Source organism: Canis lupus, chromosome 4 (genome assembly GCF_003254725.2).
Source record: "Canis lupus dingo isolate Sandy chromosome 4, ASM325472v2, whole genome shotgun sequence".
In the NCBI taxonomy this organism is placed as follows: Eukaryota; Metazoa; Chordata; class Mammalia; order Carnivora; family Canidae; genus Canis; species Canis lupus.
Window position 1 is genome coordinate 13366423 of NC_064246.1, and position 14657 is coordinate 13381079.

The window sequence follows — 14657 nt, forward strand, 5'->3', positions numbered from 1 at the left end:
ACTACCCTGACATTTGCAAATACAGGGAAACATAAAGAAAGGAGGCCTGGGTGATGGGAGAGAATATGGCTTCAAACCAGCATTAAAGGGATGAAAAACCAAAAGTAGGGAGAATGACTTGCAGAGGAGAAAGTATGGGCTGTTTTGGGAGAGACTTTATTTAAATATTAGGAAGAGTTTATTCAAATTGAGGAGGTGTCCTAAACACTGAAATGAATTCCTGTTTGTGTTTTATAGTGTCAGTCTTCAGTGATGGTCTTTTCTTAAAGAAAGGTTTTCATGTTGGAACTAGTTTAGGCAAAATAGTTTACTGGAAAATGGAGGATAGCCTCATTAAATGAAATCAAACTGACCTAATAAATACCATTTGATACCTCTGATTCTTTAAGATGAAAAAAACATCTCTAGCATTTTATATCCATCTTCATAACAGTAAATATGATACTCCTGATACCTAACATGCATGGTCAAAATCCAAAATATTTCATCTGTGTATCACTAAGCTCCTAATTAGTTAGGAGTGCCTTTGCCTCTAACCCTACTAGCTCCAATTAAATGGGTTTAAGACCTTTTTTCAGATGAGTTCTAGGTAAGTAATATAAATGCATACTTGGAAACAATTAAAACTGTATTTCAATTAACAAAATATAATTATGGGAACTGGGCTCATAACATAGTTATGAGCCAGACCAAATAAAGAGGTATGAATAGACAATGAAAGACAGCTATGACACTGCTTGGTAAACTAATTATCATTTCTCTTTGCTTTTCCAGGTCCCTGGTAGGAAGTATATAATGAATTTTTAAGTTTACTATGAACGAATGTCTTTGTGTTACATTAATTTAAAAATCTGACTCCAAAATACATGTACAGCTAAATTATCAGATGAGGTTTCTCCACATGTCCACGAAGATAAAAGTGCCAGTTACAGAACGCTAACTTCTTGGGCGTGAGATTTGAGTTTAGGCCTATTTAGAGGGAATAGCCAATAGGATCAGTGTTTATTCTCAAGCAGCCAGTGGACATTTATCTGCTTCTAGTTAGGCCTGTGTTGCTATTAGTGGATTCTAAGTAAAGACCTAAGTTTAGGGGATCCCTGGGTGGCTCGGTGGTTTAGCACCTGCCTTTGGCCGGGGGGGCGGGCGGGGGGTGATCCTGGAGACCCAGGATCAAGTCCCATATTGGGCTCCCTGCATGGAGCCTGCTTCTCCCTCTGCTTGTGTCTCTGCCTCTCTTGCTCTGTGTTTCTCATGAATAAGTAAATGGAATTAAAAAAAAAAAAAAAAAGACCTAACTTTAGTTAAGGGGCATTTGTCAGACCTGAGTTTTATCTCTATTACTTACTAGCTGGATAAACCTGCACAAGTAACTATTTCTCTGAGGATAGTGTGTAAGACTAACATTTCTCACAAGCATTAGTTCCCTTTCCTACGGGGTGGGGAAGGCATTGTGATAGCATGTATGGGAGTGGCTATATTTCAAAAGCAAATATGGATAAGAGATGACTCTCTTTAGTCTCATGTTCCAGAAATGGAATTTTTCTACCTTGCTCTGTGTGGCTGAGAGTTTTATGATTTTAAAATGATCTCATTGACAATATTTACATTAATTAAAAAGCTTCTTTATTGCAAAATGCCAATATATTAACTTATAGTAAGAAATACATTCATGAAACTAATGAGTTATATTGACTCACTGCTGTATTTTCTCCCTGTAGATCTAGATAGATAGATAGAAATACCTGGCAAAAAGGATTCTAATCAGTGAACTGATTACCAAGTGAATTTGTGTTCATAACTTGGAACATGTAACTGGCTGTTGTTTCAAAGCCATGACAACCTAATGGATTTTTCTGTCTTCAGGGATACATTTGCTGCATGGTCTAGAGATCTGTGTTCTTAGGCCAGGATCCTCACCCACTTAGGGCTGGAAAGGCACCTCCCATATTTGCCCTTCTGATTTTTTTTTTTTTCTGTACCAACTTCTGATGGGCAAGAATGCTTACTTGTAAGAGTTTTTACTTGTAATGTATAGACTGAAAGCTGAAATTTTAATTTTAGTTTTCATGGAAATGCTAGATAATGATTGTATAAATGCTGTGTTGATTTTATCTAGAAGCAAGATGGAGTTTTAGCAACTTATCCATATATACAATTCTGGAAAATCACGATATTGGTGAAAAGTTCTCTCTTTAAAAAAGAATAAGTATTTTTACTTAGCCTGAGCATTATTTTTCAGTTTTTTCCACATAAGAATCCCTCCTCGAAATGTTTCTTTTTGGCAAACGATAACAGAATTACATAAAAAGATGACAATCGATGAAAACAGAAACACCATAATAATGGATTCTGGGATTACAAGACTGAGAACTGGGAATCAAGCCCAGTTCAACATTTACAATAATGGGACGTTCACTTGTATTTCATGTCCTGTGAGGGGTGGTGGAAAAACGAGGGGGTGTGAGAGAGTCTTCTCTGGTCTTATGCTCATTTAGTTCATTGTTGCATCAGAAAGTGATATAAATTCACTGTTCTCCTGTAAGGCTATGGGAGGACACTGAATTCTCAGGGGAAAAGGATATATCCAAATTAGAAGCTGCAATATGGGGCAAATAAATGTAAATGGGAATAATAAATGCCATCGGAAAAGTCTTGGACTGGGAAAAGCCATGGGGTGTTAAATATTGGAACTGTAGCATGTAAGGAAAGCTATAATAGCATTTCATTTGGATATTTTATTAGTTGGAAGGATTTTTAAAAGGATGGAATTTCTATACTTCATACATTTAACTTATATTCTAGTATTTGGAATGTTTCTTTTGATTACACATTTTTTTTCTAATTTTATAGCAGAGAAGATGGCTAAAGTCTCTCAATTTATATGTATGTATATACATCACGTTTTCATTATATGAAAATAATCCACTCTGCTCATTTAAGGGCCAAGTGCATCTAACTCTGAGTTAGGAAGCAGCACACTGGAGTGTGAATTCCTTTTCTAACTGGTCTATAAGCAGGAAGCCTGAGGACAGTATTTCAATATCTATTTCAATATAGATATTCCTCTATACAAATGCTCTTTGTTTTATTTATTTATTTATTTATTTATTTATTTATTTATTTAATTTTCTTTAAAAAAGATTTTTTTTCCATTTATTTGAGAGAGAGAGAGGGAGTGAGAAAAGGACAGTACAAGTGGGGTGAGGGGGGAGGCAGAGGGGAAAGGAGGCTCCCCACTGAGCAGGGAGCCTGACATGGGGTTCGATCCCAAGACCCTTGAATCATGACCTGAGCCAAAGGCAGAGCTTAACCTACTGAGCTTCTTGTTTTAAAACATTTATTTTTAAAATCTCTGCCCTGATAAGTAGACACTGTTTAATAGACTGAATAACAAATCACACAAATTAAAAAATATTACCTCATAACATATTGTCTTACTGGTAGATCTGATGTGATGGAGTTTATATTTAAATATGTACAAAATTTTTAATAATAAAAATATTTTCACAAAATTGGTATCACTTCCTGGATCTTTAAGTACACTTTAATTTTGAAAGAGATTCTGGAAGCATTTAAGTGCCCAACATACACAGTGTGTTTTAAATCATCTGCCTTTGACAGCTAACATGCCAATATTTAGACTTTATCAGAAACTTTTGCATGTGAAATTAGGGCTGGAATCTTTGCCATGAATTTTAAAAATTCCTAGCTTTATCGGCTACGTTTAAGAGTCTTGAGATCAATCAATAAGGGTAAATTATATGCTATAAATTATCATGAAAAGAAAGTCTATTTCTAATTAGTTAAAAAATTTGACTTATGAATGAGTGAACCTTCCAATGCTTTGTCCTCTATGGGATTGAAGGATGAAACGATATTAGAGGGGCACTCCTGAGTCAGTGCTGAGGGAGTGTTTTGAGAACCTTGGACTTCACAGACCACAATCACTGAGAAGCAGTTTTGCTGACATCTCAGTAGCGTGCAGTTTGAAGAGTTAATGCAAATGATAGAGTTGTAGAGACATTATCCTTTTTATTCAATCTTAACACATACCTCATACGCGGTTATACTTCTCCATACTAGCAGCCACAATCACCATTTTAGTGACGCAAAAACTGATGAAATGATGGGCATTAAGGAGGCCATGTGATGTGATGAGCACTGAGTGTTATATTCTATGCTGAAAAATTGAGTTTAAATTAAAAAAGAAAATGAAAGGAAGAAACGAAGGCAGATAAGAGAGGAAGGAGGAAACAGGCAAGACAGCAAGGCCACCACTGCACAGCTTGTTCGTTCCACAGGCAGATAGAAATAATCGGATTGGTTTACTCTGCCACTTTTGCCAAATGTAATTATAAACCTTTGGGTTCTTTATTTTACTGTTAAGATTTTAAGCTCTGAAAAATCTCAACACATCTTTTCCATGTCGCTGGACGAGTGCCACGTGATCATTTTTAGAAGGGCCAGTGCTTACCCACATGGATGAGAGCAGGAGGGAAGGGGGCTGGTTGATTTAAATACCCTCACTCAGAATTTACTGTGGATTTAAAATCTCTGACTTAATGTTGCATTAACTACCGGTGGCTGCTTTACTGCCTTTAAAACATGCATATATAATTGGATACTGTAATGCTTTGTGGGTAAAATAAATACCAACTCACACTAAAATAAATACTCTGCATGATGAAGTTCATGCAGACATAAATTAATCATTTACCAGTTAACCAATATGCACAAGAAAGAAATAGATCACTTATTAAAGGTTGCTTCATCTATAAAATGGGAAAAATAAAATGCTGATATATTTTACAGTGGTGCTGTGAGGGGAAATATATAAAATTATTGCTAAGCAGTTTATAAACCATAAAATGCAGTATGAACATTAAATTAATAATATTTGTACTAATTCAGATTCAACACCCTCTGCATTAAATATATCTTTTTGCCTATTGAAGCATACACAAAACCAAGCTGAGGCTCTTTATTTAATTTTTAATGTCTCTTCGGAATTCTGCAAAGCATTGCAGAAGTTATTGGTTATGTTAAAAACTTTTTGGTGGCTCCCACCATTTCTAAGATAAAGTTCTTGGCCATTCATATCCACAATTCCATTTTTAAAGCCCCTTCCCAAAGAGCTTTATGTCTTTCACTTGCACGGACATAATAGTGATGAAGAGAACACAGGCTTGAATTTTATAATCAGGCGAAAGTTGTTAACATGCTCTTTGCTTTGGTTTCTTCTAAATTATAGGTTGAAATAGGGAAGCATTGTTAAACTGGGTGGAGGACGAGTCCATTGGGTCTCTGCATATTGCTAACCACAGTGTGATCCTTTGCTGGGAGAATGGTGTGGCCTCAAGTAGCAGGGTCTCAAGGCCATCATTTTGCTCAAAATGTTACAGGTTCTAGAGATAAATCAAGTTTCTGTTTTTCAGTTCAAGTCCAGAAATATCATTCAGGGACACAAGGGAGAACTAAGCAACATAGAACATAGTTCCTTTCTTCTTCTACTGCTTTTTTTTTTTTAAAGGAGTCTTATTGTTTAGAAGACCAACTTGTACAATACCTGTAATCTACTCAGCACATTTTTAACATTGTCAATGTTCCTTTGACTCTCAATGATAAAACACATCAGATGTTTCTTCACTCACTTCCTTTTATAGGGGCTGTTAATATAGAAATACCTCCTCATCTTCCACTATGAAATGATAAATGGCTGACTAGAGATGTCTGAAATATTGCCAAATCTCCCCAATGTATCATGTGTCACCAGCAATAATAAACAGTGACTAATCTTTGGTCATGAACTAACTATATTTATGACTTTCTTGTCATCAGGAAGTATGTATTTTCTTGAATCAGGTTTAAGGATCTAATATTTATGCTAGGAACATGTGTGCTAAGAAAAGTAGACCTAGGTCCAAAGGAAAATAATTCTCCACATTTTCTTTCAAATAGCTATTTATAGAGCTTAGCATTTCCATCTGTATCTCTCTCTCTCCTTTCCCCTCCACTCTTTATTTTGGATCAGGATTCACCCAAGAGTGCTCTGATCAGGAATCTAGTTTATCCCACTCAGTTCACTATTTTAGTGATAAAAGTCTCCTCATCTAATAGGAAAGGAATACGGCTAAAATGCAAACTTATCCCAGTTACAGTTTATCGGTGATTAAAGGGAAACACAGTAAAACTGTTTCTTCCACTTCCAAAATCTAGCTGGGGTTTGGGGGATCAAAGTTTTCCTAAAGGAGCTATAATGGCAGAACAACAGAAGATAAAGGCTAATAGAAGGAGAATTAGGCTTTGCGGGAAATGCAATAAGGTCAATAAGTGTGTAATTCTACTTTAACTCATTTAATTAATGTATATCAAGTGCCTGCCAGATACCAGGCATTGGAGTAGGTGCCTTGGGATACACCAGTCAAAACTAACAAAAATTGCTTCCCTCATGACACTCGCATTCTCTTGGAGGGAGACAGAAAATAAATAAACAAACAAACAAATAAATAAATAAATGGAAGTATTAGAAGATTACAAGTGTTATGGAGAAAAATAAATTAGAGAAGAATGGTAAGTGTGGGAAGGGACTGAATTTTTAGAAGGCTGGTCAGTTATGGAGAAGTTGACATTTGAGCAAAGACTTGAAGCAAATCATGTGGATTACTGGGGAAGACAGTCTCAGACAGGAAATAGCAAGTGTGAAGGCCCTGAGGCAGGGCTACGTCTGTGTATTGGCAGAATTGTAAGGAAATCAGAGTGATGGGAGTATAGTGAATGCGAGAGTCTGGGCAGGAGATGGTGGTCACGGTGGGCTAAAATATATATGGCTTTGAGGACAATTATTAGGCTCTAGCTTTTAATCTGATTGCAATGGATCTACTGGAGAGTGTTGAGTCAAGGAACAAAATGATCTGACTCATACTTTATTGAAAATTGACTGCAGGAGGAAACGGTGAAAGCAAGGAGATCAGTTAATTAAAATGAAAAGTTCACCTCTTCTCTCTGCATACGTTTAATGGATATGAGCCAGAAATTAATGAGAGACAATAGTGTACAATTATATGCAAGCACATTGAAGTTATAGCTACACAGAGTTAAAGCCAGTTGCAACAGAGAATTCAATAAAGCAATCAATTTCATTTCTATAGCACCAGTTGCTGAGTTTGAAAACATTTTAAATTAAGGTCATGAGCAACTAATGATAAAAAGTAACCATTAGGGTTTTGGAAATTCACACATCTGTTGCTAAGGAATAGACTAAAAAATCTCCCTTCTTAGCAGATCTGGGTTGTGGAATTAAGCAAGTGTGGATTATGACATTGAGATGGTCTCCTCTCATGCCTTTCAGTCCCTTGATTCTTAGGAGTTGGAAGTAAGGGAACCTGGAATTAAGAAGAAAGCAAACCACTAAGAAAATGAAGGCAACCATAGTTTGGATTATATGTAAACGTTTTCATTTTCACATTGAAAGCATTTGAATGATGGGAAGATTAAAAAAAAAGAGTTCAGTCTTCTCCAGGGAACAAAGAAAAGAGAAAAATAAAAATACTAATAAAAGGTGAATTTAGCCTTATAATCAACCTTCCTGGCAGTCAGAATTATTAGGTTATGAAACAGAGCTCTCCCCATCTCTCCTGGGCCAGTTAGGCTTAGAACAAATTGAACCTGAAAAAGTGTCAAAATTCACAGTAGGAGCACCCACTCAGAGCTCCATTTCTCTCTCTGAAGTAGGTTACTACACTCACCTAGGGAAATTTCTATTGAATTGTAATTAGGTGGCTAATTAAAAAGTAGATTACCAACTATATTAAAATATGCCAGAAAGATGTGCCCATCATTCATTCTTTAATTTAGGAAATCCACCTTTTCCTTAAAAAAAATTCTCACTGGGAAATTCCAGATATAATATGTACCTTTTCTTTTTTCTTCTTACATCACTTTTATTGAAGTAAGTCTAAGATTTTTTTTTGTTCATTGAGGCAATGGATGTATTTGGAGCTTTCTTCATTAATAAAAAGTACCTACACATAGTTATGATTCTTACAAGAACCAACAGCTATGATAAGAACCCCAAGGCAATGCAGGGTCTCCAGAAGAAGTAATAACTACCATTTATTCACTGCTAATATATGTCAAATGCTTTATCACTTAATTCTCTCAATAACTCTATGACGTAATTGTCTGCCTATTAGACAGATGAGGAAGCTGAGGTCAGAGAAGGCAAATTATTCAAGGTCACACAGCATGAAGGTTATAAAGCTGAAATTCAAACTCAGGTCTGTTTGACTCTGCATTAAGCAAGAGTTTTCACTCTCTAAACTGTTTTAACATGAAGCTAAAACCATTTTGTTGCATTCAGTTGATTTGAAATTGATAATATTTGTGTATGATATTGTCAAGATCTTATGTTAATCTTCCTTTAACCAGAAGACCATATTTCCTAACCATTTGTCCATATATCAGTTTATTTTCTAAAGTAAATTATCATCAGGAGACTCTTGAGTCATTTCTAACAGTAGGAGTTAAAAAGTAATAGTCACCTGTTACTTGTAGGTTACTTTTTATTCAACTCTTCCTATTTTTTTCCTAATTTCTAAGAAAGTACATGAACTTTTGTACAATCTTGTCCATTAGTTTGGTAGACCAGTCAAGTATTAAGTGGGTCAGTCCATTCCTGAAGGCACCTAACAATTGACCAGTCCATCTAGATGACCAAGCAGATAGGCATGACTGACTATCCTTGCAGTGGGCTTACTGAATTGCTTACAGGACTCAGGCCTGATACCATGAGGGTGATTCAGAGTTCCTTGTCAAACAAATGACAGCAATAACAATGTAATTATACAAATATTTTCTGAGGGCCTCCTGTGTATCAGACATTATGCTATTACAGACATGATGTCAACATACTCCAGGGTTTCTTAGCCTTGGTACTATTCACTTTTTGGACTAGAGGACTGTGTTGTGGGGGTCTGTCCTATGCATCTTGAATTGCAGCATCCCTGGATCCTACTCCTCAGACATCCATATCACGCCCACTGCCTCCAGTTGTGACAGCCAAAACTATCTCCAGACATTACCTAATGTCTCCTGGTGGTGGTGGTGGGAGTGGGAATCACCTCTAGTAGCTACAGATCTTTCTTTTACCTCCTTAACAACTCCAGGAGGTTGGAACTATTAGACTAATAACATTATTGGTGAGGAAACTGTGGCTCTACGAATTTCAAGTAAAATGCCTAAGGTCTCACAGGAAGGAAATTACAGAGCTGGAATGCACAGAGACTGCCTGCCTCTTTGAAGGCTGTTACAGTGTGATTGGAACTCACAAATGTGAGATTGGAACTCTCCCACCCTCCTCACTTCTAGATCTCATCGTGGGGGTACAGCCCAGGGAAGGAGGAAGGCATGCACATGACATAGTACATGGAACTTTTATTGTACCATGGCCTTTTATTTGGCAGAATAATTCCATTTTAATTGGAATTCTGGAAACTAATGAAAAAAAATTACCAGTGTTAGATGGTCTTTTCTCAGGGTTTTTGAATCTGTCTGATTTAATTCTAACCAATTAGCATGCTATTATGGAGGAGTATTATGTTGAGAATCAATATTACACTAAACACTAATATTTTATTCAGTATTAAAAATTTATACAAGTGGTAATACAAGTGCTTTATTCCTATTTTGTCTAAATGAGAAGAAATGCTTCCTTAGGGCGATTCTAGCTACAAAGAAAACGTTATCTTTTTAGGATACTATTGGCATTATACTTTACATAGATCATTGGTTAAGTGAATTAATAAGATTTAATTGAATGAAATTTGTTTATTTTATTATAAATATATGAGGTTTTCAGTGTATCAAAACGTTTTCCATTTTATACTCGTATCGCATGTTAAGAGGTCAACAAAAGTGCCTTATTGTTTAATACTGCCAAAAAAGGTCAAAATAATTCATACTCTTCCTGGTTTTCAGATACCCTTCTTCTTTCTCTCCCTTTCTTGCTTCCTCTTCTTTTTTCTCTACTTGGATACTCTATCCTTTTTTGATTCAGATATAATCTTAGGCTGGAATTAGAACCTAAATGTATCCAGTCTCGGCATTCTGTATTTTTTTTTTGCACAGAGGAACTAATAAGCCTAGATAAATTGTAAACTAGATTAACATCTAATAATCACTAGAGATAGCTCAGTTAGGCATGATTTCAAAACTGGATTTCAAGTCAGCTTTCCAGATGGTGCCCCTGGGTGCCTTTCCCGGCATCTGGCCTTGCCCTGCGCTTTCGTTTTAGACTCTGGCCTACTGTGTGGATCCCGTGGCTCTCCCTGGCATCTCTTCTGTATACTTATACTCTCCTAAATTCAGGAGGTTTTTCAAGCTTCCAAGCCAGGGCAGCACTGGAAGATTTCTACAGTCTGGATTTAGTGGAGATACTTAGTTTTTATCACTTATGTACTTTAATTCACAACTTCTCAAGTATTTGAAAGCTATGGAGAAAATGATACTTTTAAAAATATCCCTCACTTTGTGAATTAGTATACTCTGTTCTCCAGTATTAGATTTAGCAAAGTTTTGTTTTGTGTTTTAGGGATCTACCCACTGGGTTGGCAAGATCAATCAGTTAATATGCACATACCTTGAAAAAGTTAGTACTCTTTGGGAAAAGGTTGCTTGTAATTCTAAAGGCATATTAGAAGTTAAAAAACTGCCATGCAAAATCAAAGCAAAAAAAATCGTTGAATAAATTAAGCTAACCGAAAAATTAGAAACTGGAAGTATGTTCAGCATAGTAATCACCATTACAAATAGGAAAATTTAAACTAAAAAAAAAAACATTAAATGGGTTGACTTTTCTAAAATATTGATTGGATTTCATTAATAAGCATTTTATGCATATGGCTATTCTGAAAGTTCCTTTAAAAATGAAAGACTAATGCCTTAATGAGAGGTATTATTACATGAACATATTTGAATCTGGCTTATGAAAAATAGGACTTGAGAATTTAAAATGTGTGCATAAAATGCAAATGGATTTAATTAACTGAAAACCCATAAGACAGAACTTCTTCAAATAAGCAATTACTTTGGGGACTAATAGAGTAAATAGGATCCTGATTCATTAGCACAAATATCCATATGAGAGAAGGATCAGCAAATTTTATTCTTTAAGTTATTTATGCACACATGGTAATATCTCATTAATTTACGGCTTCAGTAAATTTAAAATCTTTTGATAATTTTTTCATGAGCTGAGCCGACTTTTACCTTTGCTTTGCAAACACTTTATTTATAGGTAGATAATATATGGTGTTTTAAACATTTATTTTCAATCTTGCGTACACTTTTCAGACACAGAATAAAGTATTTTCAGTGAACCTCAGGCACTTTACAAGCTCCTACATACATCCAATCTATATGCTAATAACGAAATGTTCATATGATTTATTATTACAGGGTCTCCTTAAGGATTTCTACTTTGTAATGTTTTGTTGGAGTTACTATATGTAGTTTAAAGAATAAAGCCCACATTTGTTTGAAAGTTATCTATAATTCAGTCTGCCCACAAATTCAGATATGCCTACTTTTCTAATTTGTTGGAATAAATGAAATTTATTAATGAATATTCACAGCTATACATACAGAATTTTTCTTTTCAACATGCATTAGAACATATATATAAAGAAAAGTAAAATACAGTGAAGAGTGAAAAAACAAATGATCTTGGGGGAGAACAAAGGAGTGAACTGTCTGAAATCATTTTAAGTCCTTCAGGCATAATATCCTGGTGAAAGAACTTAATAACATCGCCCTTTCTTTAAAAGTGGATTTTGCTCACATGGGGTGACTCAGTTCTAATCATTTGCAAAGTGATATGTTTTTCTAGTTAAAGACAGTTGGTGCCCAGGCCAAAAGGGGTGGATGCTCCAAACTAGGGCTTCTGGAATGAAGAGAAATGCCACTACACAGCAATCTGGCATTTCTAAATCTTCCTTTTATGTGTCCATGACTTTTCAGAGTCCACATGTCAATTTGCACCAAAGAATTAAAAGGGTGTATAAAATGAGTAGAAGAGTTATGTTATCAAACTCATATGTAGTTCAAAATGACTCCAATCCCAAGCCAGATAAAATCTATTAAACTGGAGTTTATGAAAATCACAATTGTACTAAAAAATGGAATATTCCCCTTTTCAAGGAAATATTCCAAAGACGGATCTGGATATTATTTATAAATCATGCTATCTTCACACCAGAAACATTTCTTTTGTAAATATTGTGAGGAAATTAAAAGGAAATTAAAAGGCAAATCTGTTACCCAAGTTAGTAGTTACTTACCATACGAAGGAAGAGAACAGGCTTCAATTCCATTTTCATAACTTAATCAAGAATACTTGATGAGAGAGGCCTCTTTCATGTGCTTCTTGAATGTTATAAAATCTGGGGAGGAGATAGAAGCATGGACTGTTTCATCGTCAAGAAGAAAACTGCTCAAAACAATATTAGTTTCTAATGTCAGTGGTTAGTTCTCATCTGGACAAGAGCTATGACAGCCAACCATATGCCATCTAACCATCAGCCTGCTGCCAACAAAAGTTTGAGCCAGATAGGCTGAAATGACCACTGCCCCTAGAGAAAGAAGACCCAAAGGTTGACTGCCACTCAGTACTTGTCTGAGTGAACTTTATGTCTTTGACTTCAGTGAGACTTTGTTGCCTCGTGGCTCCTGTGGGAGTAATAGTACTAGATAGTCAGTGGCTTGTTCTAGCCATCATAGGAGATGATGTCTGGAAAGACTTTTAGTTAAGAGTGAAAGTATTATTTATTTATGCCCTGGCTCTTCATCTTAAAGATTCGGGGTGGCTTCCAAATAGAAAAATAATGAAATATGAATAAAAAGAACAGGACTGAGAGTAAAAAAACGGAGGAAGTTCTCATGCTGCCTATATTGGTCGACAGTTGAAATAATTGAAGTTACCATTTGGGTTGGAATTTTTGGTAATTTAGGTAAAAGGCGAATACAATTTCTTCTATAACTTAGAAAGGAGAAAATGCATTACTTCCCCTAAAGAAATCTTCCTGATACAAAATTAATAGGGAAATTTTTCATGGACAACATAATATACGGACAGTGAAATAAAATGAACTATTTCACAAAAGTGGGGCTGACTGCCTACCTGAAGCTGAAGGGCAAAACAGTGTTTATTTTTGGAGGTAGTTATTATCGTCATAAAATTCTATTACTCCTAGAGACAAACATGAAACTTGAATTAGGGAAATACTATATATAAACCCACTGACTCCCAATTAACAAATCATCCAGCACTTCTCCCTGATTGTGCACATGCGCACATGCAGTTCGCACATTCACACACATGCAGTTTCTTTCCTTAAATCATGTTCAGTAGTGGGGAGGAGCTTCCGAGGGAAGTCACTGATGGTGACTGTAGGCTGGCCACCGCTCGTTCATAAGTAGAGGAGAGAGCTGCAGGGAGGAAGTGTGAACCTAGATATGATACAGAACTGACAGCTGCACCCCTTCCATGGGGCCTATTCAAAAGGAAAAGGAAGGGAAAAGGAGATACAACCAAATGATTATATGGCTGACCCTTGAACAAAGCAGGGGTGAGGGGTGCTGACCCCTCAACAGTTGGAAATCTGCATATAACTTTTGACTCCCCTCAAAACATAACTATTAATAGCCTGTTGCTGACTGGATGTCCTACTGATAGCATAAGCAGTTGACTGACACATATTTGGTATGTCCCATGGATTATATACTGTATCCTTACAAAAAAGTGAGCCAGATAAAATGTTATTAAGAAAATCATAAGGCAGAGAAAATACATTTATAGACTGTACTATATTTATAAAAAATCTGCTTATAAGTGTACTCCTGTGCTTCAAGCCCATGTTGTTCAAGGATCACCTACATAAGTGAAACAAATCACAGTCCTCATCCTTGAAATCCACATGTTTTTTCATGACTTCTTTGAGATTTCACTTCCAATCTTGCAGGAAATTCCTCTCAACTTTCCTCTTCTCCCTCTTCTTCTCCCTTCCTTGAATGTGGGCCTTCATCAAGGTTCTTCACTTTGCAGCAATTTCATTTACACCAATGGCTTAAATGTCTTAAATTAACACCTTTTTTCATGCTTTCTGGGCTAGATCCTTATCCCCATCATGTCCTGAATTTGCTTTTCCATACCTAAAATCAGTGGCATTGTCACTCTCCCTGGCTTGAAAATATGGCATCCCCTTCATTCTCCCCCATCACTGCACCTTCCAAACACACACAAATAACTGACTATGACCCTTTGTGCACAAGAAGCTCCACTTCCCTTTGACATGTCCAAGGCCATCATGATGGCAGAAACTAATCCACCGTCCACCATCTCCCATCCAGGCAGTGGCCTCCCATCTCATGTACTCCCTGCTTTCAGTCCCCATCACCTCCCAGCTCTCCTGATGATCCCGGTTTTCTTCCTGAACCCCATGCTTTTCCACTTGCTTGAAAACTTCTGATACTTCCAGTCAGTGTAGGATCGAGTTTAGGGACTCTTTGGCAGAGCTTCCCAAGATCCCAGGTTGGTGCATTTACTACTTTCCATATAATCTCTTTAAATATTCCAAACCATTTCTCTTCATTCTTCCTCTTCT

The 14657-nt window shown here is 36.3% G+C and overlaps 1 protein-coding gene across 14 annotated transcripts in view; it reads right to left on the bottom strand.

Moving 5' to 3' along the window:
• RHOBTB1 (Rho related BTB domain containing 1) overlaps positions 1-14657 on the bottom strand; it is a 117890-nt gene that overhangs the window by 90659 nt on the left and 12574 nt on the right. For all 14 annotated transcript variants that reach the window (XR_007410114.1, XR_007410113.1, XM_025435336.3 and 11 more), the window contains exon 2: positions 12336-12437. The gene's annotated coding sequence lies outside the window, so the exon portion shown is untranslated. The remainder of the gene's footprint in view (positions 1-12335; positions 12438-14657) is intronic.